Source organism: Kogia breviceps, chromosome 3, assembly GCF_026419965.1.
Source record: "Kogia breviceps isolate mKogBre1 chromosome 3, mKogBre1 haplotype 1, whole genome shotgun sequence".
NCBI classification, from domain to species: domain Eukaryota; kingdom Metazoa; phylum Chordata; class Mammalia; order Artiodactyla; family Physeteridae; genus Kogia; species Kogia breviceps.
The window spans coordinates 14,331,138-14,351,680 of record NC_081312.1 but is presented as its reverse complement, the minus strand read 5'-3'; the positions used below and the strand labels follow the sequence as shown (position 1 = coordinate 14,351,680).

Below are 20,543 nucleotides of genomic sequence, written 5' to 3'. Positions count from 1 at the left end.
AATTCTCCCAGCATGAGTTTAGGATTCTTTCTGGGTTGAGCCTTCAGATGAGAACACAGCCCTGCCAATACCTGGACAGCAGCCTGTGAGAGACCCTGCAGATAGTATCTGGCTAAACCAATCCCAGATCCCTAACCCATAAGAACTGTGAGATAAGATGCATATGTTATTTCAAGCCACTAAGTCTGTGGCAACTGGTTATGCAGCAATAGATAACAAATGCTAGCATTCTGCAGCTGGCCTGTAGGCTTGAGCATATCCTCCTTACAGATGGTTATCTGTGTACAGATTATATCTACCTGCTAGAATGCAGTGCCCACCTCTGGGTCTCCCTGCAGCAGCTAGGGTATTACCCTGCACATAGCAGTCACACAGATAATGATGTCTAGGCAGGAAGTGCAGGCATGTATGATAATAACAAAAATGGATTGAGTCCTTACTATGTGCCAGGCCTTGCTGTCGACACTTTACAAATCTTAATTTATTTAATCCTCCTTGGTGATCAGATTAGGTAGGCTCTTTTAGAATTTCCATTTTGGAACAGAAAAATGAGGCTTGCAGAGGACAAATAAGTTACCCAGGTCTGACGCTTGTGAGTGGCAGAGCTGGGATTCAAGCCCTAGACAGCCTGGCTCCAGAGCCTGTGCTGCTCTCAGAACTGGGAAGAGATGGGGATCAGTGCCACACAAACATTCTCCTTTTCTTTTTATTTTTTATTTTTTTTGTGGTTCAAATTGCTTTTTCTTTTTTCTTCTTTTAACATCTTTATTGGAGTATAATTGCTTTACAATGGTGTGTTAGTTTCTGCTTTATAACAAAGTGAATCCGTTATACATATACATATGTTCCCATATCTCTTCCCTCTCGCGTCTCCCTCCCTCCCACCCTCCCTGTCCCACCCCTCTAGGTGGTCACAGAGCACCGAGCTGATCTCCCTGTGCCGTGTTGCTGCTTCCCACTAGCTATCCACCCTACATTTGGTAGCGTATATATGTCCATGCCACTCTCCCACTTTGTCACAGCTTACCCTCCCCCCTCCCCATATCTTCAAGTCCATTTTCTGGTAGGTCTGTGTTTTATTCCCGTCCTACCCCTAGTCTCTTCATGACATTTTTTTTTTCTTAGATTCCATATATATGTGTTAGCATACGGTATTTGTTTTTCTCCTTCTGACTTACTTCACTCGGTATGACAGACTCCAGGTCCATCTACCTCACTACAAATAACTCAGTTTCATTTCTTTTTATGGCTGAGTAATATTCCATTGTATATATGTGCCACATCTTCTTTATTCATTCATCTGTTGATGGACACGTAGGTTGCTTCCATGTCCTGGCTATTGTAAATAGAGCTGCAATGAACATTTTGGTACAAAACATTGTCCTTTTCTGAAGCACCAGAAAGAATTCCAACCTGTCAGCCGCTGCTCGTCAACTGTTGGAGGGCAGGAATGTACCTTATTTGATATGAAATCTCACTTTTCATATTCAAAACATGGCTATAGTAGGAGCCTTAAAAGTTGGCTGAATGAGTGAGTGAGTGAATGAATGAATGAATGAAATGCCTTGAATAGGATGTGGAGAGAAAGAAAAGGGAACGCACAGAGGCTCTATTTCTAGATATTACACCAGCAGACTCAAGTGTCTCCCCCCCCAACACGTTTCTTTGCAGTTGCTACCAATATTACCTCTTCCGGTGCTTATCTGATAGCATGACTTAGGAAATAGGATGTATTTTTCTTGATTTGGAATTGAGAGCAGAAAATAACTCATAAGAGGCAAGTGAAGTGGAAGGCGGCTATTGTCCCTAACAAGTGTGTTCATTTCTTACTGGTCTGACTGCACGTGCACACACAGAAAACCCAGGATTATATCTAATTCTGCCTTTATAGCAGCTTATTACCTGCAGGGATAAGCGAGGTTATATAATGGGCTGGTTCAAAGAATGTGCTTGTTTGTATATGCAAATATCTGTCTAAATTGCTTAAAATAACAAGTTGTTTAACACCCGCCACTGAGGGAATTTGGTTTGAAATGTTCAAACATCACCCTTTATTAGGCCTGCCTACTCCAAGCACATGAAGTGAAAGATGGTTCCTTAGCCACACAATTTGTCCGAAGAAGGAAAGAAGCTCAAGTCTTGTCTCATATTTCATTGTTTTCAGGTACTAGAATCAGAATAAGAGTTAACAGTTTTTATGACTAAGTTGCTTTGGTTTCGTGGCACAGATAAAAACGTGTGGGAGAGTTTGACTATACAGTCATCCTTTGCTTAACAAAAGTGGACTCTGCCATTTTAGGCAGTTGGATTTGCTCCCTAATGATATGTGAACGACTGAGCTTAATTTCCTTGGCCTTTTTTGGCCTTCTTCCCCTCTTTCAGTGCCATCCTGACTGAGCCACACAAATCTGGTCCCATCACACCTTGGTTAAAACTTTGTACTGACTCTCCCAGTCCCCTCAAGACAGGGCACACTTCTTGGCCTGATATCCAAGGCCTCTGTCATCCAGTCCTTACTCCTCTGACTGATTTCATCTTTCAGAGGTTTTCCCCACCTTCCAGCCTCCGTATTCCCACCCTTCTGTTCTATTTTTGGTTTCTCAGATTTTCTATGATCTCCAAAGCCCTGGGCCTTTGCATTTGTGGTTCCCTCCATCTTGTTCCCCTTCCTTTCCTACCCACCCCCGAGCCCAGCCGGCCTCCACAGGTCCCCGCTAAGATGTCACCGCCTGGGAAGCATTCCCCCCGCTGGGTCTCGGCGCCTTCCTCAAGGGGGCTATGGCTCCCGGCACAGCCTGTTAGCATTGTCTGATTCCCCGGCTGGACTCTGAACTCCTAGACGGGGTGTCTTGACACCCAGCACAGGGGCCTGGTTCACGCAAGAAACTAAAAACACTAAAATAAAAATCGGTTGAGTGTATTTCTCATTACTCTCCCGTAACCTCTGTTTCTCTACTTTGAGCAGATCTAAATTGTAATTAGTCCAGTTTATACATTTCGATCCAAATGAATGACAGTTTACGTAAAATAAAAGCTGTTAGCACAATAGAAAATTTTCCTGAAAACAAAATTAACTTTTGAAAGTTTAACCACATGAACTTCATTGCTATAGTGTAAAGTGCAAAATTGGAAACCAGTTCTCAAATGTTAGACCCCAAATACTGCTTCCAAATCCATCTATTTTCATTTCTTACAGACCCCCCATCATTCTATGGGAATAAGCCCCCATAGACGATGCTGCCTCCCACCCTCCCTCTGCAACTTTTCTTAGAAAGTGTGACATGCATTTTTTTTTTTCTGCTGGCATAATAATGAAAGCAAGGGTAAATACAGTAAGATGTGCTTCATGTAGTGCTAGTACAGGACAGAAAACTAGCTAAGAAGATCTAAAAAAATGCTTCTAAAATATAGTGTTTATTAGCAACATTGATTTTTATTTAGAAGGGAATTCTCTCTGTGCAGGGCACACTCTTGCTTTGAAACCTCCTCAACTATTATCAGCAGCAATAACAGTTTAGTCAAAGAGATGAGACTTGATAATTTGGGCATTCCTAATTGGACCCCAGTGCTCTCTAGAATGGAGGGGACTTTAAAACAAGTACTGGGAGTTGGGACTTTGCTATTATTTTGGAAGTTCTAGTGAACTGTGTTCTAAATACTTTGTAAGCCATAAATCACTGCTGTAGTTTTGCTCAGAGTCTTAAACTGCCTTTATCAGTTTGAATTTTTAGAGCCAGGGGGCCCAATTTGTACATTATGTTGTTATTCTGGGAAAAACTCCAATGTTTTCTGAACATTTTGTTCAGGAAACTGAAGTAGGCCTGACCCCACTTAGCAGGACTGACTTCCCAGGTCTGCTGAAAAGGCATTCAATGGCTCACCAGGCAACTCAGGAAACAAGAATAAAATGAAAGAAGAGAGCATAAGATATAGAGGGTGTATTAACTTCCTGGGGCTGCCATTAGAAATTACCACAAACTTGGCAGCAATAGAAATCTATTCTCTCACAGTTCTGGAGGCCAGGAGTCCAACATTGAGGTGTCAGCAGGACTGGTTCCTTCAGGAAGCTCTGAGGGAGAATGCATTCCATACCTCTTCTTAGCTTCTGGTGGTGTGGGCAATCCTGGGCTTTCATTGGCTTGTAGATGCATCACTCTGATCTCTGCTCCATCTTTACATGCCATGGCCTTCTCTTCTGTGTGTCTGTGTCTGTGTTTCAAATCTCCTTTCTCTTATAAGGACTCCAGCTGTTGGATTTAGGGCCCACACTTCTGCAGATGAGCAAATACCTTATCCAGGTTGACCTTAAGATCTTTAACATCTGCAAGGATCCTATTTCCAAATAAGGTCACATTCACAGGTACTAGGGGTTAGGACTTGGACATAACTTTTTGGGGGGATGTAATTCAACCCACTACCAAGGGAGAGTTCACCTGGGTAAAAACCCTTCGTGCTTTGACCCTCCCAAGGGCTCTCTACATTTTGACCTTCTCAACTTTCTCCTCCAGCCACTGAGACAAATCCCTGCCTCTTGTCTGCACTATTTACAATAAAACCAGAATCTGAGATACTATTGTGAGGAGCTCTTGAAGACTGAAAAAGAGAAAAATAACCAAGAAACAAGAAGGAAGACTGGTCCTAGAATCCTAAAAGATGGAACTTTACAACTAGTGGTGTATAACATGGCCCCTCTTTTTTTTTTTCTTTTGTAAGGTTAGATTGTTTATTTGAGATTTTTCTTGTTTCTATTTCATTTATTTCTGCTCTGATCTTTATGATTTCTTTCCTTCTGCTAACTTTGGGTTTTGTTTGTTCTTCTTCCTCTAGTTCCTTAAGGTGTAAGGTTAGATTGTTTATTTGAGATTTTTCTTGTTTCTAGAGGTAGGCTTGTATAGCTATAAACTTCCCTCTTAGAACTGCTTTTGCTGCATCCCATAGGTTTTGGATCATCGTGTTTTCATTGTCATTTGTCTCTAGGTATTTTTTGATTTCCTCTTCGATTTCTTCAGTGATCTCTTGGTTGTTTAGTAATGTATTGTTTAGCCTCCATGTATTTGTGTTTTTTACGTTTTTTTCCCTGTAATTGATTTATAATCTCATAGCATTGTGGTCAGAAAAGATGCTTGATATGATTTCAATTTTCTTAAATTTACTGAGGCTTGATTTGTGACCCAAGATGTGATCTATCCTGGAGAATGTTCTGTGCGCACTTGAGAAGAAAGTGTAATCTGCTGTTTTTAGATGGGATGTCCTATAAATATCAATTAAATCTATCTGGTCTATTGTGTCATTTAAAGCTTCTGTTTCCTTATTTATTTTCATTTTGGATGATCTATCCATTGGTGTAAGTGAGGTGTTAAAGTACCCCACTATTATTGTGTTACTGTCGATTTCCTCTTTTAGAGCTGTTACCTTATGTATTGAGGTGCTCCTATGTTGGTTGCATATATATTTATAAGTGTTATATCTTCTTGGATTGATCCCTTGATTGTTATGTAGTGTCCTTCCTTGTCTCTTGTAACATTCTTTATTTTAAAGTCTATTTAATCTGATATGACTATAGCTACTCCAGCTTTCTTTTGATTTCCATTTGCATGGAATATCTTTTTACATCCCCTCACTTTCAGTCTGTATGTGTCCCTAGGTCTGAAGTGGGTCTCTCGTAGACAGCATATATATGGGTCTTGTTTTTGTATCCATTCAGCAAGCCTGTGTCTTTTGGTTGGAGCATTTAATCCATTCACATTTAAGGTAATTATCAATATGTCTGTTCCTATGACCATTTTCTTAATTGTTTTGGGTTCGTTTTTGTAGGTCCTTTTCTTCTCTTGTGTTTCCCACTTAGAGAAGTTCCTTTAGCATTTGTTGTAGAGTTGGTTTGGTGGTGCTGAATTCTCTTAGCCTTTGCTTGTCTGTAAAGCTTTTGATTTCTCCATCGAATCTGAATGAGATCCTTGCCAGGTAGAGTAATCTTGGTTGTAGGTTCTTCCCTTTCTTCACTTTAAGTATATCGTGCCACTCCCTTTTGGCTTGTAGAATTTCTGCTGCGAAATCAGCTGTTAACCTTATGGGAGTTCCCTTGTATGTTATTTTTCGTTTTTCCCTTGCTGCCTTCAATAATTTTTCTTTGTCTTTAATTTCTGCCAATTTGATTACTCTGTGTCTTGGCGTGTTTCTCCTTGGGTTTATCCTGTATGGGACTCTCTGTGCTTCCTGGATGTGGGTGGCTATTTACTTTCTCACATTAGGGAAGTTTTCGACTATAATCTCTTCAAATATTTTCGCTGGTCCTTTCTCTCTCTTTTCTCCTTCTAGGACCCCTATAATGTGAATGTTGTTGCATTTAATGTTGTCCCAGAGGTCTCTTAGGCTCTCTTCATTTCTCTTCATTCTTTTTTCTTTATTCTGTTCCGCAGCAGCGAATTCCACCATTCTGTCTTCCAGGTCACTTATCCATTCTTCTGCCTCAGTTATTCTGCTATTGATTCCTTCTAGTGTAGTTTTCATTTCAGTTATTGTATTGTTCATCTCTGTTTGTTTGTTCTTTAATTCTTCTAGGTCTTTATTAAACATTTCTTGCATCTTCTCGATCTTTGCCTCCATTCTTTTTCTGAGGTCCTGGATCATCTTCACTATTGTTATTCTGAATTCTTTTTATGGAAGGTTGCCTATCTCCACTTCATTTAGTTGTTTTTCTGGGGTTTTATCTTGTTCCTTCATGTGGTACATAGCCCTCTGCCTTTTCATCTTGTCTATCTTTCTGTGAATGTGGTTTTTGTTCCACAGGCTGCAGGATTGTAGTTCTTCTTGCTTCTCTGGCCTCTATTTCTGACACATAAAATTGCATATATGTTCATAGAAAATGTCTGGAAGGATGGATACCAAAAAGTTGACAGAGGTAATCACTGGGTTCGGTGATTATGGGATCTTAAATTTCTTCTTTATGTGTATTTATATATTATAATTTTAGGTAATTTAAAAACGTCTCTTTAAACATTAGAACCAATAGTTTATTAAAAGAGAATGAGGTCCCAGGATGGTAAAGAATCCTTCACTTTGTCTGGTTGCTCAAAGAGGCAATTGCTCTGAAATCAAGTAGAGAAGGTGGAACAGGGGTCAGTTAGCATCTTTCTCTGAATCTCCTTTCATTGGTATGAATTCCACGTACCATATCCTGCTGTTTGGTCACTATCTGGGTAATCTTACTGAATTGTAGACATGAACACTGGAAGAAACCATACAGATCATCATGAGAAAAAAGAGAACCCTAGAGAGGGTGGCACACTCTCCTAAGGCTCATGGACAGAGGGAGAGCTGAGACCCGGAGGCGGGGCTTCTTCTATTACTGCAGGAGGCTGCTATCAAGGTCTTGTACATGGGCCACTGTACTAACACAAGTCATAGCATTTATTTCCAGTTCAGCTTCTAATGAATAAGCCACTTGTCTATGCCAACATTTGTGAAGGCTTATTCATCGAACAATCACTGAATACCTGTACCCTGTCCCAACATATTCTGGTCACTGGGTATAAAGATGGAAGTCTTCAGGATCTACTTACTAAATGTCCCCAGGCCTAGCTAGATATTTTAATTTAAAGACATTTTAATAGAAAGGCCCAATTCTCCATGACTGAAGTCCCCAGTTGCTCTCCTGGGCATTTATCGCCCTCACACTGGTTATTTTAGGGAGTCTCAAGACGGGGACATGAGGGTTAGTGTTTTGCTGGTAGTGTCTCACAGACGTGTTCCCCACCCACCCCCAGGACCTCATTTGGGAAGTCAATGGTCCAAAAACCATTTGAGGAGATATGATGGTTAATTACATGTTAATTTCATCAAATTAGATGTTTCTGTGAAGATATTTTTAGATAAGATGAACATTTTGAATAAAGCAGATTACCCTCCATATCCACTCAGTTGAAGGCCTTAATAGAAAAAGCAAAAGACTGACCTCCTGGAAGATGAGGGCATTCTGCCAGTAGGCTTGGACTTTGGACTCAAACTACAACCCTTCCCTGGGTCTCCAGCCCGTTGGCCTACCCTGCAGGTTTTGGACTTACCAGTCTTTGTAATCATGTAAGCCAATTCCTTCAAATTCTCTGTGTCTGTCTCTCTGTTTTTCTCTCTCTCTCTCTCTTTCTCTCAACCTCTCAATCTCTCTCTCTCTTCCCCCTACTCTGTGGATAGATAGATGGTAGATAGATAGATAACCTCCTTTTATCATTATAGATAGACAGATAGATATCTAGATCTATCTATCTATCTATCTATCTATCTATCTATCTATCTATCTATCTATCTATCCGTCCTATTGATTCTGTTCTCTCTAACTCACACAGGAGGAGAACCATCACTAGCACAAGCCCAGAGAACCCTATCTCCTTGCTACTCTAGTGACTAACTGTGCTGCTACTTCACAGCCACCCCCAGACCCTGCTGCTTTGTCCTGGGACAGAAATGGGAGGATGGATGCCACCCTCCTCGACTCTATGTCAAGCTTGCTTGAATCAGCTAATATGACAAAGGGATGTAATGCCTAATGGCAAGAAAGACTTCTAAAACTTCTTAAAACATTTTCTTTTACTAAAATAAAACTATGAAGATAGAAAACAAATAACAATAGCATTAATAATAATTTATAGATTTAAAAGTACTCATAAAGACTCTTGCATACTTTTCCATTTTCCATATTTTACTGTCTGGACACTTTTCAGATTTGCCTTCCCTATGGTTTCACAATGATTTGCTTGTAAATCAACACTTTTCTGCAGGTAATAGGCATGCTAAAAAGTTTTTTCGTCTATGTTGGATTCTTCATCCACATATTCAGTGTGTTTGGCGCTTTTTGGCATGGACTTGTGGGGCTTCTCTCTCATGTCCTATTGTGGTCCCAGGGGTATGGAATAACTTGAATAAAATAGTAGCCTCATTACGTATTACATGAGAAAGGTGTTATTATCCTTGTGGTACAGAAATGGAAACTGAGGTTCAGAGATGTCCCATAACTTCCCTAATATACTTCAACTTGAATGTCCCAAAGCTGGCCCTGAACCCAAGGCTATGTGGATCCAAGCCCACACTGACTTTCGTGATTTAGATGATTCGGATAATTTTTATTTAATTAGCTCAGCCTAGCTGAGCAGTGACTTGCCGAGTTCGTGCCACCACACGCAAGGTCATTCAGCACCTTGTCCGTGTCCGTGATAACCTCACAGCCTGGCCTGCGCTGTCTGTTCCTGTTAGATGTGACCCTGTTCTCTGCCTCCTCTCAAACTCAGCCAGCTGGTTGGTCTCCAGCCTTTGTTTACTTCCCCTCAGCTTCCTTGATCTTTCCCAAGGCTTCCGGGCTTCTTCTCTGCCTTCTGCTGTACCTCAGTTTTCTACTCCTCACTCCTAGCTGACTCCCAACAACTATTTTTTTCATCTGATTATTCTTAACGGAAAAGAGTTTCATGTATACGAAGCAAAATTTTCATGGTTGCAAAAAAAGGCACCGTATTAGTCAGCAAAAGCAACTGAACCCCAATTCAATCAGTTTTAGGGAATTAATTGGCTCAGGTACCTGGGATGTCTGGGGGCGCTGCCTCCAGGCATGGCTGTATCAAGTGGCTTAACCAATGACATGAAGAGTTTGTCTGTTTATCTTTTGACTTGGTTTGACTTCTCTCAGATAGAATCTCTCCAATGTGGCAGCAAGAATGCCCTGGCATATCCAGGTTCCTATGATCCCTACCTCTCTTGACCTCAGGGCAAGAGAAAGAAACTCACCCCTACCCCACCCTCACCCCCAGCTCTCATACAAACCCCCATCATGATTTTGATTTACCCTGTTTGGGTTGCATAGCCATCCCTTTGGCAAAGGGGTGGGGACACGTTTGACAGCCTCGGGGACATGACACAAAGTTGGTGTAACGTTACCCATTACCTTTAGAAAGGGAAGCAATAACTACCCACTTTGGTCCACATAACAAACTTTCCCTGAGGAACACTCATGACAGCAGAGAGAACACGGGTTCTCCACTTAACCCCCATGATCACCACAGGCTGATTTGGGAAGATTTACCCCCCATTTCCAGTTGGCTTGGGATGGGAGGGGGCCCAGCATTAGAGCCAGACAGGCCAGGAGAGAACAGCCAGAGGCCACAGGCCTCGGTATCAGGAAGCCCCTCCCTCATCATAAATGTCCCAGTGACCCAGGCGCCTGCCCGAATCCCTGGAGAGGAGGGTGGAGAGTGTCCAGTCGCTCCTTCCACTCCTCCCCTCCCCAGGCAACCTCAGGGACAGTTTTCAATACGCATGTTCCCAATGTCCTTCTTTTCTCTCCCAGATCTACATGATGATGGTGATGGCACTGCTAATGACAGTGATAGCATAAAAATATAAAACTAAAGCTTACTGAACACCCAAGTACTGCTCAAGATGCTTAAGAGGCATTAACTCATCTAATCCCCTCAACAACTCTGTTTTACAGGTAAGAAACTGAGGCATAGAGAAATTAAGAAATTTGCCCAAGATCACAGAGCTAGCAAGTGGAGAGCTGGGCTTTGCACTCAAGCAGTCCCTTGACAGATAATGAAAATGAATGTTAACTGAGCACTTGGTATGTCCCAAGTACTTTATAAGGATTACCTTTAATTTTTACAGCAGTGCAACAATGCAGTGACTATTATCCTTACTTCACAGAAGAAGAGAGTGAGTTGTAGGAGGAGCAACTAACTCGCTCAGTTCCCAAAGCCTGCAGGGACCCACCCGGCTAAGTAGTTGGGAGCCGGTTCTGAACAGCAGAAAGATACATCTGAAGCTGCACTTTTGGAAAATGAATCTGGCAGCCGCATAGAACAGAGACGGCCTTTTCTCGGCTCAGTAGTACCAGCTGGAAGAGCTGACCACAGAGCCAGCCAGGGGCAGAGCTGGGGTTAGAACCACATCTGTCTGATTCCAGTACCTGAGTTCAAATGCCCTCGGCCGAGTGGACTGAAGCTGGATGAAGGCTTAGGCTCCACAGCCCTCTTCCCTCATTGTGGGGTGCTCTGGTGCCTCATGGCCCTGCTGTGCTTCCTCTTGCTTTGAACCCTTCTATTGGCCCATCTCAGCAGCAGACAGTTCCTCTGAGTCGAATAGGCTCAGAAAAGCCCAAATCCGCCACCAGTTGGAGCTGGTAAGGCTGCAGTACTTCCTGTTGAATTGGGTCCGGGGGGGCAGAAACTGCAATGTCATTTATACCCAAAGCTCTTTATTCGTGGGGCTTTACAAAACACAGAAGGCTGAGTCCTGTCTCATGGAGCCAACAGACCACAGACGTACATAAAATAACAGAGAAGAGTAATAAACTCCCTGCCCTCTCCTTACACCGTAACTTCCATTCCGCCTGAACAGCCCCCTCCGCTGCCCCTTTTGTTTCTTTCGTTACCTTCCTCTGAGCAGGCTTATTACTGACATAGACAGACGCCTAATTAACACATCAGGTTTCCCCTTTTCCAAAAAGTCTCGGAAATTTGCCTGTTCCCTGATGCTGTTCACTCGAAGCCCCCCCCCCCCCCCCCCCCGCCGTCTCTATTTGTTCTGCTTTTCCTCCTGGCTTGTATCATTTGTTTCTCTGTATTGAAAGCTTGTCAGCTCATGGAACCTGGCACGTATTAATTAGGAGGATGGTCCAGCGCACGTCGCAGCTTGATGGAAAGCAAGCCTGAGTGGGAAACTGGGCAGAGGATCAGAAATAAGCGGAAGCAAGCAGGAGTGGGAGACACCTTAAGACCATGACCCAATTTTCAGGCCCAGGGCGACCAACAGTCGGCCTTTTTTCCCCCCCCCCTCCTTTTTTTAAAAAATAACTTTATTTATTTATTTTTGGCTGTGTTGGGTCTTCGTTGCCGTGTTTCTCTAGTTGCGGTGAGCGGGGGCTACTCTTCATTGCAGTGCGCAGGCTTCTCACTGTGGCTTCTCTTGTTGCGGAGCACAGGCTCTAGGAACACGGGCTTCAGTAGTTGTGGCACACGGGCTCAGTAGTTGTGGCGCACGGGCTTAGTTGCTCCGCGGCACGTGGGATCTTCCCGGACCGGGGCTCGAACCCGTGTCCCCTGCACTGGCAGGCGGATTCTTAACCGCTGCGCCACCAGGGAAGCCGCAGCAGTTAGCCTTTTGTGCCGTGATTCTTTACTTGGGCTAAGCCAGTCTTCAGCTTGTGCCATTAAAGCTCATATTAGGTCTCGCTTCTGTGCCTCCACCCGGTTTGTTTCCCTCTGCCAGGATGCCCTTCTTTCTGTCTTCCACCTCTCTGAATTACACTGATTCACAAGGCCAAGATGAAGCCCCATCTCCTCCAAGAATCCTTCCATGATTCCTCCAATCCTAATTAACCTCCATTTTCATGACACTCTTACAGTATTTGTATCACAGAATCTAGCCCTTGACTATGTAGTCTTCTCAAAGAGAACTGTCTCAGCCTCTCCTTACCTCAGTCTGGAGAGAAAGAAAAAAAGGGTTCCTCCAGACACAGGTTGAATAAAAAAGAGGCTTGTTAGGTGTTTTGGGTCAGACGTACCCCGAGAGCCGTCCTGCAGCCACCACAACGAGGGCAGCAGGAGAAGAGCTCAGCAGGCACCGAAGATTATACAGCAGCTACGAAGGGGAATCACCAGCCGTTGTTCAAAAGCATGACCAAGTATACACACCTCGGCTGCTGCCAGCTGCAAAGGGCTGCCCACCCATGAGAGAAGCAGCTCAACTGAAAACCAGCTTCTGCAATGTCAAGTGTCTGCCTTTAGAATCTTGACCTCATCTGAAATACCTATTCCTTGTCCTGTACACAGGTTTTAATACATGTGATGAACTATTGGGTGTCTCTCTGATCTCCTCAAAATTCTTTTTCCATTTCTGCATGCCCTACCCTTGGCTTCTATGTTTGCATCCAATGGCCAGCACCAGTGACTCTCTTCAGAAGACTGGAATTTAGATTCTCCTGGGGGGCCCTTGGTCGATGACTGACTGGTACCCAACATGAAAGCCCAGCTCTCTGCCCAGAGTTGGGATCAAGTCTGAGGTGTAACTTACACTCCATGGCCCTCCCAGGGTCAGGCTGAGGGCTCGGACTTGCCTGCAGCGGCTCCCTGGCTTGGTTTCTTTGTGTTCTCTGTCCTGCCTGTCTGGCCTCCCACTCCCATCCCATCCCCTCTGATTTTCCCCAGGGAGCAACTCCTTTAAAAATTCCTTGCACATGAATCTTCATTTCCAAGTCTGTTTCTGGGAGAACCTGACCTAAGATAATACATATAGTGTGTTTTTTCTTTGGTCATTGGCAGGCATACACCCCACCCCACCCTGCCAGTTCCATGTCTTTGATTGATGATTGTTATTCTCTTTGAAGTAGCCCTCCAGGACCCAACTCCGAGTAAGTTTCACCCAGAGAGCCCATATTTCATGTTACATCGTTGCAAACGTGTCCTCCAACCCAGTAAAAATCCACCCAGTCACTCCTAAGTGATGTGATAGCAGATACACAGTCAGAAACTTATTTTTACTTATTCCATTTAGAAGATAAAATGTATCTTATTTTTTCTTCTTGGACTTTCCCCATTTAAAATAATTTCTATGTAATACATTTAAGGACATCAGTGTACTAAAATGTTTTGTCTGTGAAAGAGAGGAACCATTGGGACCAAAAGGAGTCACGCTCGCAGCTTGTATATATAATTAAGACAATGATGGTTACTTTCCATCCTGGGTAAAGGTTTCCTTTCATATTTATATACCAAAGTTTGCAAAGGTAACCAATTCAATGTCATCTTTCATCCTCCTAGAAAACAGTAATACCTTCCCCCTCTGTGACTTTGGATGCTGTCAATAGAGTCACTGATAGATTTCATTCACCTTTCTAGATCCAGCATTCCTGATATTGTGACTCAGCATATTGTGCTCCAGCACCCCTGGCCCTGCCCTAAACTCTTCTGATAAGCTACCAATGAAGCAAAGGAAAAATTTACCTTTCTGTTCTTGGTCACAATCACTACACTCTTCCTAACTTCATTAAAATCTATCCCTAAAACCCCACCGGCATGCTGTCACCTTTGTTGCAGGTGTGCATGTTCACTTCCTACCTCTCCAAGCCCAAGGCCAAGTCTTGTAGTTCTGTGTTCCCCTATTTTGCTCGACACGGGTCCAGAGTCACACCTGCCAAACATATCAGTCTCATGGGAAATGAAAGTCTATCAAGCCAGGCAAATAGGGTCTGTACAAGATTCAAACCTATTCGTGGGTCCAGGCAACTTTGCAAGCTAGAGCCTCAACTTGGCAGCTGCAATGTACTTTTCTACAATTAATTTCTCACACTCCTTTAGCTATCATCTGCTGTAAGGTGCACTTGGTTTTCTTTCTAGCTCTATCGTTTTACAACTTGATCCATTTTCCTGCCTCCCTGAGATATTTAAGTCCTCCTGAACTCAAGGATTTCAGCACTTCAGATTTCTAAGAAAGGCAGTTTATTAGGAAACCTGTGTTTACTCAAGTATGTGACAAGTCCCACTTGGCCAGCAAGCTAAATGTGATTCCTTGAAATTTTCTACCAAGCATGGACTCCAGGGAGTCCATGTAACATTTAGTCATCAATAGGATAATTTAGGTTCATTCTTTCTACTTGACTTCTAAGAAGGGATCGGAGTTCACGCTGGTATTCTCTAGAAAATGGAACTACCTTCCCACCCTGTAGAGGTATGCTATTATTGAAAGAGCCACCTATTTCCTGTGCTGGCTTCCTCTATGCTTTGGGACTTAGGCACAGTGTCTTTTCAGACGTGCTGACTCTTTATGGCTTCGGCAATGTAATAGTGGATGCCGTTGGCCGTTTACCATTTGGGATTCAACTCCACGTCTGGATCTTGTTATGCAGGCATTTTCAGAGCATTACAGCTCAGCTGTGAAAGCACTCTGGCTTAAAGCGAAAATGCAGTAGAACCTTGCTAATCTAACAGCTTAATCACACTTACCACCCCTTCACAGCAAGGACTTAATAGTGAGACTCAGAGTGAGGCTTCATGTCTTCAGAAGGCACAGGAACACATTCTTCTGATGACTGTGTTATCATAAATAATCTCCAACTTTGGTTATTGAAGCAAATGAGACATTACTTTACCGCTGTGCTATCCTTTTAATGCAGCCTTCGAGGATAGCTTCAAGATGCTGGAGAACTTGACTGAGATATTCTGGCTAATGCCTTGAATTCTATCCTTCAGTACCAAGACTCTGTGAAAATGTATTGTGATCCTGGGCCATTTCGTGTCTTCAGGTGCCTGAAGACAATCTTTAGAGGAATGTTCTAAACAAGGAGTGTTTGGATTTAGATATGGAAATTCACACATATATAATTCTAATTATTTGGCCAGAGTAGGTTAGCCCATTTTCTCTCCCTTTGGGGGTGAGGGAAGCTTTCATATTCATATTGAAGTTGTTTCCAGTTATCTCTAAACGATTTCCATGGCATATACTAGATAAATTTGTTTTCTACTTACCAGCTCACCATTCATAAAACAGAGAGCGTGTTTCCAAAAGGAGACTGAAAAAGTGACCTATTGTTATTTTTGAAATCTAACTGATCTCACCTAAAATTCTACTATCTCTAACCAGGAAATTACAGTTTGAAAGTTTCTGTGTGTGTGTGTGTGTGTGTGTGTGTGTGTGTGTGTGTCCAAAATCGTTATACTCTTCTATATGAGGAAGTATTTTACAGATTCCAGAAGGCAGCCCTCAGTAACAAAGTTTAATGGAGATACAAGAGGGAAAAGTTGATGGCTCATGTTCACAAGTTCCCATGAAAATGACTACAAATCTATCCAACAAATATGTTTTCTACTGAGTATCGTGCATGAATCTGAGTACAACATAAATACCTTGTACAGATGGATATGGCCATTTTAAGTGACTTAAAATGTCTTGATGGTTTGGGTTATAATCCAGTGTCGTGCAGGCTTCCCGTACATGGGGCTTTAGAATTCCCAGTCTCTGGTTATTTCAGAATGGGGTCTAGGTATGTGACTTGCTTTGTGGAGATCCCTTATTTTTTGGCAACAGGTTGCTCAAGACTTCCAAAGTAATTGGTATTCTCTCTTGTTACTTCATCTATTCTAGAGATGACATTTGTCAAAGATGGAAAAGACACCTCAGAGTTTTGCCCTGACTCAAGTTGTCCCAAGTGATGTCAATTTAACATCACTCCTTATAAATAAATTACTATAGACTCAATCATCAGAACCAAAGTTTTTCTTCAAGAAAAGGGTATTTTTCCATATATGCAAATTGAGCCAGATATTTCTCTTGTCAGAAACTCAGCATCATTGCATGTGGCAGGAGAAACCTCAGCAGTAATCCAGTATTCCAAAGAATCCTTAGCTGATACCTTAATCTTTGAGGGAAGGAATTCCTAGGAAATCAGTGGAGAGTAACCGCTGAGGTCTGCATCTCAACTTTTCTGGGTTTCATGATCAGTATGATCTCTCCAAGTGAATTCTTGGGAGTCTACAGAAAATCTGTTCCAAATTTAAAAATAATCCTTTACAAACATATGTGAAATTATGTCCCTGCCTTGCTCAAAACACTCCCCTGACTTCCCATGACATTCGGAAGAAAATTCAGTCTTCACCATGCCTCCAGGTTTCCTCATGGCTGGCCTCTGCTTGAACCTGTGGCATCCTTGCCCTCCCTCATGGGCTCTGGTCACCGTGGCCTCCTTGATATTCCAGCCTCCAGCCTGTGCACTCCCTGTCCCCCTGCCAGAAGCACTCTTCCCCCAGATGACTCAGCCTACACCTGTGACTTGTTCCCTCATTTGGTCTCTGCTCAGATGTCTCCCCTCTTCAGAGAGGACCTCCCTGAACCCCCATTATGGGCTGAATTGTGTCTTCCAAGAATTCATATTGAAGCCCTAGCCCTCAGCATCTCAGAATGTGACTATATTCATCGATAAGGCCTTTAAAGAGGTGATTAAGTTAAAAGGGGTTTGTAAGGGTGGCCCTAATTCGATATGACTGGTGTCCTAATAAGAATAAGAGACTAGCACAGACAAAGACACACAGAGATGACCAAGTGAACACACAGTGAGAAGATGGCCATCTGTAAGCCAAGGAGAGAGGCCTCAGGAGAAACCAAAACTGTTGGCACCTTGATCTTGGACTTCTAACCTCTAGAACTGTGAAAAAACACATTTCTGTTGTTTAAGCCACTCTATCTGTGACAATGTGTTATGGCCACCAAGCTAATACACTCCCCCAGTCTAAGGGCCCTTCCCTCACTACTCTCCCCCATTCTGTGGTTTACATCTCTTCCTAGTCCTTGAGAGTACAAACTTATTTATTTATTTCATTTCATTTCATTTCATTTTTTTCTTTTCCATTATGGTTTATCACAGGGTATTCAATATAGTTCCCTGTGCTATGCAGTAGGACCTTGTTGTTGATAATTTTTTAAATTGAGATTTAATTGACATATAACATTATATCAGTTTCAGGTGTGCAATGTAATGATTTTATATATATATATACACTGTAAAATGATCATCACAACAAGTCAACAAGTTGAGTTAACATTCACCATTGCACATAGTTACAATTTTTTTCTTGCGCTGAGAACTTTTAAGGTCTATTTACTTTCTTAGCAACTTTCAAATGTACAATACAGTATTACTAACTACAGTCACCATGCAGTATGTTACATCCCCAGGACTTATTTATTTTATAACTGGAAGTTTGTACCTTTTGACCACCTTCACACATGGTAGGTGTTCAGTAAATATTTGCTTAATGAATTAATAAATATATTAAATAATGCACAGTAGTCTAGCTCTACAATAACTCTACTAGGAGCTTTGAACCATGTATAAATACAGATATTAAGGTCTTGTGTTTAAATCAAATGAACCGACTTATTCCCTAAATGTATAGAAACCTGGATTGAAATGATTATAATCCTGGCAGGCACCTTGAAAATGACATTGAAATGAACCTAAGAACTAGAAAGGTACTAAGTGGAAGCTGTGAATATGATATCAAGTTCAAGAACATCAAATGGTTTTTCTTTCTGCTTTCTGCTCATTATACTATATTTGGAATAGTTAGGAAAAAACACACAACAAAGAAGCTAGTGTTCTAAAAGGCAGAGATACTTGAAAGTCTTTGAACACCTCACCAGAAATAATTTAACCCAATAAGATTAAAATTCCAGATCAAAGGTAGCAAAAATACAGAAAGGGAAGAAAGACAGTTGTAAGACCTCCCGTTCCTACACGTTTACCACCACGCCAATAATTAGTAGACGTGGGGTTCCCATAGCAAATAATTTCCATTTCTACCACCTGTAAGGAATAGCATTACATCAATGTTCTTGGAAACATAGCTGGTTTCCATCACTCATGATCTGATTGGTCTAGGAACAGATAAACAATAGAGAAAAAATAATGATACACAAGGATGAATCTTTACCATCATATAATCAATCGGCAAACATGTATTGACTACCTGCTACTATTTGAAATTCTGTCCATGGTGTCATAGGAAAATCCAACATTATATTCAAAAGCTTCATGTGATTTATGTAGTCAAGCAAACCTACATTAAATGGATATTAAGCGCCTCGCTGGAATGTAAGCCAGGGCCATGACACGGATTCACCTCTGTATTGCAAGATCCTTACACCTAGCTAGGGCTGCATTAATATTTGTTGAATGAATAAATGAATATCAAAATAGAAGTAAAAATATGGCAGTGGCTCAGTTTCTTGAGTGATCCATGAGTCATGAATTCAAAACTGTTAGAATCTTTAAAAGGACTTTGGTCAGCAAGCTTTATAGGGAAAAAACAGGCTACTGGACGTCCAATCCAAAGATAAAGATTCCCTACACTCAACCTCGTGGTCAAATATCATCCAGTGTCTACCATTGACTGCTTTACTGGCAGCGGCAGCGAATGTCTGTTATTTTGGTCTGTCCTGCATGGACTCCCTCCTTCTTTGAATACCGACATCTCAATTTGCCTTTCTCAGTCTTGATTCACACAGTTTAGGTGGAGCCAAACCCTCTCCCCATCCAACTAAGATGGGCAATTGGCTCAGGTCAGGCCAAGCCAAGGTTGCCTTCCACTTGACCACAGTGATTGGTTTAGGGATATTAGGTGACTCAAGACAGGTCCACAAGACTCAAGGCCAGATTCATGCTGGGACTTTAGAGGGAAAAGCCCTGTCTTTTTACCAAACGCTAGACTTTATTTATCTTCGTTTCTGTGCACAAGCTTGCTCAAGTTGCGGCGAGGGGGGGCTACTCTTGGTTGTGGTGGGTGGGCTTCTCAATGCTGTGGCTTCTCTTGCTGCAGAGCATGGGCTCTAGGCACGCGGGCTTCAGTAGCTGTGGCACACAGGCTTAGTTGCTCCGCGGCATGTGGGATCTTCCCGGACCAGGGCTCGAACCTGTGTCCCCTGCATTGGCAGGCGGATTCTTAACCACTGCGCCACCAGGGAAGTCCCAAACTCTAGACTTTTCGATGTAGGCCTGATGCTAGCCAGTTTAACCATGTTAGCAGAGAGGTAGGCAACTCTAGAGGTGGAGAAAATGTGTGTGTGTGTGTGTGTGTGTGTGTGTGTGAACGCGTGTGTGTGTGCATGCGCTGGTGCCTGGGTGCGCACACGCTTGGGCATGGTGGGGGGAGAGGGAAAGAGAAAGAGAGAGAGAGACCGCGTGCGAGAGAGCATGTGAGCCACCATTTAGTCACTTGGATACAGCCGTGCCTGAAACTTGAAACACACCACCGATAAATTCCCATAGTGCTTCAGCAAATTTGAGTCTGTTTCCCGGGCTTTCTAGCAAAGTAACTTGAATAATACAACAACACAGAGCAAGCCTCAAACTAGTCTGCGTCTCAGTGGAACATCCCATAGTGAAAGTAGTTGTCAAGAAAAAGGAATACAGTAGACTGTTTAGTCCCAGGCCTTGAAAGTTTGTTGTTCTCTCCGTCTGGACTCGAGGCTTCTGTTGCAACCATGGTTTGCCAGATCATCATTCAGGCCAAGGGGCATCCTAGCTTGAGCCCCATCTTCATATTTATTGGAGTGGGAGGTACTGGAGCAGCACTGTATGTCTTGCACCTGGCATTGTTCAATCCAGATGTCAGTTGGAACAGAAAGAATAACCCAGAACCCTGGAACAAACGGGGTCCCATTGATCAGTACAAGTTCTACTCAGTGAATGTAGATTACAGCCAACTGAAGAAAGGAGGTCCAGACTTCTAAATGAAATGTTTCACTATAAAACTGCTTAGAATGAAGTTCTTCCAGAGGCCACCTGCACAATTTTCCACTTAACCAGGAAATATTTCCCCTCTAAATGCACGAAATCATGTTGGTGTATTGTGCTGGGGTTTACACTGATTAATAAATAGTCTGAAACTTGAAAAAAGACAAAAGAAAAAGGACTACAAAATTCTGGACTCGCATGGAACTGGGAAAGTTACCTCCCCTCTCTGTGCCAAGTTTCTGCATCTGTGAAATGGGGATAATAATGAAACCTCCCTCGT

The 20,543-nt window shown here is 42.6% G+C and overlaps 1 pseudogene; it reads left to right on the top strand.

Annotated features, from left to right (window-relative positions):
* The first annotated feature begins 20,010 nt into the window (after positions 1-20,010).
* Positions 20,011-20,342, top strand: LOC131753684 (cytochrome c oxidase subunit NDUFA4 pseudogene; annotated as a pseudogene).
* Positions 20,343-20,543: the final 201 nt, after the last annotated feature.